We start from the raw sequence: 4,431 nt of genomic DNA, 5'->3' as shown, positions 1-4,431 counted from the left end.
GGGAAATACGAGAATGGAGGTGATGAGTCAATATTTTCTTGATTTCACTTAGCTTATTGTGCTAGATTTAATCAGGGAATTGTGCTTGAATGTCTAATGTTTTCCCATTTTTGCTAATTGTGCTTAATTTGAGCAAAAAATTCTTATTTTAATTAATTTGAATTATTTAAGACTAATTATTTGCATTATTAATTGTAGGGAAATTGTTGGATAATATTTTGGGACTTAAAGAAAAATTCCACATCAAATATATTTTAAGCTAAAATGAGAGAGGAGGAAGGCAGCGGAGCCCATGAGCATAAGGCTATTACGGTGCTTTATGGTATCAAGGGGCACTCATTCATTATGTTGGAGAGGTGCTGATCCACTTGGGCTCACGCGCACTACAGGCTGGCAACAACTTTGAAGAAAGCACCACGGTCCAACAAGCAAAGAGGGGGTGTTGTCCAGCAAAGAAATAGGTCCAAGCGGGGGAAGCACACATTGCACTGATTTACTTTGGAAGCAGGTTGCACGGTGAAGAAGTGTTGTCATGGCTGGAAAAAAGAGGGATGCCACGGCCCACAATTGAAAAAGAAACGTCACGCTCCAGCCTTCACGCAGACAACAGCTAGTCCAGCAAGGGTTGAGTCCAGGAAGGGTGGGAGTTCTCGGTCGAGCAAGCTAAAGACGGAAACACGCGTCCAGGAAGAAAAAAAGAGAGAGGCCCAATAGTTTTGAGGAAGCACATTACGGGTGGTATAAAGCATCTTTTCTGGTTGCAACAGCCGCCACCCAAGGAGCACACAAACATTCTTATATGGAGGGTTACAAGTGATTTTCATGGAGGAGGCACATTCCATTTTAAAGAGGGGACACTGATTTCTTTCTTTTAGCTGCACGGTGCTTCTAGCCACATTGCATTTATGTTATATTCAGTCTTTATTTTGGAGAAAAGGGAGGGAGCTGCCACCCTCACGAAATACTTGGAACATTTTCTTTTTATGAAGAAAAAATGGTGCACATTGTTACGGAAAAATAGAGAGCTCTTTAATTTCATTTTGTGTTTTTCATTTTGAGAGTGTCACGTCAAGTCCAGCAACTGTACATCCATGAGGGGTAGCTACATAGGTTTTATTTTTCTTTACTGTATTCAAGCTTTGAACCAAAATTTTTTCTACATTTTATATGATGAATACTTGTTATTGTTCACACGTGTTTCCATTTAGTGTCCCGTGCTGAAATTGCATTTCATTTATTAGATAAAGAGTAGTTTCTTTAATTCCAGCTGCACGGTGCTTGATGCATTGCACTTCTACATGATACATCTATTGCATTCAATTTGAAGGCTCGTTTTCGCTGATTGTGGTTTATGCATTTAATTGGTTTAGGTATCTAGTTCTTCCAGGGCTGACGTAGACTACTCGGTTTCATAGGCTAGCTCTTTCATCACTTTCAGGAGGTGTTTTTAGTCACCAATTTGTTCGATTTTATTTCATTTTATTAGTTCATCATTTTTCAAGCCCAATTTAATTAGTTGGTTGGGGTGCACTGTTCGGTTTAGGAATGTTCGGTTCATTGTTTCAGTTCATTATGATGTTTATTATTCTGTTCGGCTTCTTTATCTTCCTGCATTTCCAATTTCCTCATTTGCTGTAGAGACCGTTTGGTCTCAATGTAGAAGCGTTCGGTCATCTGTAGGGCCGCTCGGTTTCATGCTTTGTTAATTTATTTCAATGTTTTCAATTATGTTTGGTTCTGTCTAATTTCCATTTTAATTTAATCATTTGCATTCACAAAACCTTTCACCAACCCCCCTACGTGTTCGACCTAAGACTCGAACCACATTTGATCCTTGAGAGACGACCTAGGAGTCACTTCCTAGCACTATACTGCATTTTTAATGCACATCAAATTTGATGGGCCGCTACAGCCGCATCAAATTTTGGCGTGAAGGTAATCAACATTAGGAGGGAGATGACTGCCATTGAGTAGTTTCAAGAAGAAAGCCTGGCAGATTATTGGGAGAGGTTAAACAGGCTCTGCACAGCTTGTCCAAACCACCAAATTTTAAAGTATCTGGTCTTGATTTACTTCTATGAAGGGCTCCTGGGCAATGAAAGGATAATTGTGGATGCAGCTGCTGGTGGATCTTTGCTGGATAGAACCCCAACAGAGGCAAAGAAGCTACTCTACAAGTTGGCTGTTGAAAATCCAATTGAGGTAGGAAGGGAAGAACCTTAGCAGGTTTACTCTAAACTTGAAATCCCTATTCATGTATCTGAGCTTCAAGTAAATTTTAATGCTTTTGAATTGGTAAAACTTGAACCCGTAAAGCTTGTTTTGGATTATGATATTGATATGCCTATGCAAATTCATGTTGTGGATTCATTATTCCCTATAGAGCACATTGACATACCTGATGTTCACTATCCTTGCACTGATCTTGGTTTATATGATAGCCCTGAGGATGCAGCTGATGACTTGGAGATTGGTAAGAAAATTTTCAATGAGCAAAAACAAATTTATTCTGAACCTGAGATTCCAATCACTTTACCTGATTTGCCTATACATTCAAATGCATGTGATTTGATGCACACTGATTCTATAGGGTTTATGACTGATACTGATACAAATTTGATTGACCATTCTAAAATTTTTGATTCAGTATCAGCCATTGAACCCATTGAATGAACATGATTGCCGTGATGAAATTTTGAATGATAATAGCCTTGAACTGATCTTTGATTCTGCTAATGATGCATATGTCAATATTGATTTTGAGATAGAAACTGTGCAATCTGATAACTTTATAGAGTTAGGACTAAACTTTGACCTAACACAGTTCTTTGAGAATTTTGAATGTGATTGCGAATCTGGTTCTTGGTCCATTTGTACTGAAATTGATTACGTGTTACAACCAGATTCTAAGCTTATAACAGATGCTATTAATTGTGAATTTGATTACCAGGCTACAAAGTTAAAGGAGAATGCAAGTGCTGTCATTAAGGAATTTATGATTGATGAAGGAGAGTATATTGCTACTTCTTTGAGCGAGCCAGAGGTCTCTATTCCGGTGTCACACACTCAACAACTGCCAATGGAAGGAGAGCTACTGATGCAACAGTTTGCTTGGAGAAGAAAGAAGAAACATCTTGCTTTGGATGATAAGGCAGTACTGATGAAGCAGTTCCTCCTCAAAACTTCTTTGTTGAATCCTGTGGTGGAAAACATCTCCCTGCTTGTCCATGTTTAGCAACTGCCACCATGACTAGGGGAGTTTTCTTTTCTCTTCACCTTCTTTCCCCACTTTTATTGCACTTGTCCATGATCTGTTGACTGTTCTGATTTCTGATCTTATGCTTATGACACATTGAGGACACTGTGTAGTTTAAGTGTGGTCTATTGGGGGAGATTCTGATTTTTCTTTGTGAGTTTTCTTTTTCAGTGTTAAATTTTTTCTTTTCTAGGTAGTTTTTGTTGCATCTTGTGTACAGTTTTGCATGTTTCTCCTAATTTTTAGACTTTGTCTAGGTTGTAGATGTGTCCTTTCTTTCACTTCATTGATACTCTGATTGGTTGGAAATCCTTGCTTTTCTTTGCTTGAGAAGATGATTATAATGTTTGAGAGGTTGATTGAATGTGACAGAAATACCTTGTGTGAGAACTTGAGCCGCTTGATATTTTTTCTTTTGTGTGATATGTCTCTTGATTGCTTGCACATATGCCTTGGCTTGACTCTTTTGATGATTCTTGATTGATATGCATGTTTGGAAGTGATAAAGGCAGTTTTTTTCTTGAGCCTCTCTAGCCAAATAAGCTTACCTTGTTTTGATCCTTTGATAACCCCTTTGAGCCTATGTTTTTCCCCTGTTCTTTGTTTTCAAGCTCATTAATCACCCTTAAGTGAAAAACCATGATCAACTTAACCTTAGGAAATTTTGGAGCTTTGGAAGTGTTTTGGGAACAAGTGTGGTCTCCTTGGGGATTCTGATGAATTGGCTAGTTGGTTCCTCTTCTTGTTTTGTTTTTGTAAAAATGTGTGCATCTTGTCTCTTACACTTTTGTTCTGAAAAGAGAGAAAAGAAAAAGAGACAAGATGAGAGAAAAAAAAATTGAGAAAAATGAAAAAAAAAACAAACACAAAATAGAGAAAAAAAAATTTGAATAATGGAGTCAAGAAGAGGATTGAATTAGAGGTTTTGGGTGTGATTTGACTGTGTTTACACTTGTTCCCATTGCTCCTCTATTTCTTTTGGTTTATAGATTTTTATCCGTATTATATCCTCCCTTGTCCTTGGCCCCATTACATTAAGAGGCTTAGGCGAAACCCTTGGGGTTAAAAAGAGTGAAATTGGGCCAAGCCCGCTCAAGCTTCGTGCTTAAACAATCCACCTGCAGAGCCGCCGCCCGAGCGCCCTAAAGGGCGCTTGGGCGACGGGCGGTACTGTA

General features: G+C 38.6%; 1 pseudogene; it reads left to right on the top strand.

Annotated features, from left to right (window-relative positions):
• The first annotated feature begins 2,340 nt into the window (after positions 1-2,340).
• LOC148197734 (uncharacterized) lies at positions 2,341-3,250 on the top strand (annotated as a pseudogene).
• Positions 3,251-4,431: the final 1,181 nt, after the last annotated feature.

The sequence above is a fragment of the Vigna umbellata genome, chromosome 5 (genome assembly GCF_029865625.1).
Source record: "Vigna umbellata cultivar VRB3 chromosome 5, Vumbellata_1.0, whole genome shotgun sequence".
In the NCBI taxonomy this organism is placed as follows: Eukaryota; Viridiplantae; Streptophyta; class Magnoliopsida; order Fabales; family Fabaceae; genus Vigna; species Vigna umbellata.
Note: the sequence above shows the minus strand (reverse complement) of the source record. Positions and strands in the feature narration are given on the sequence as shown.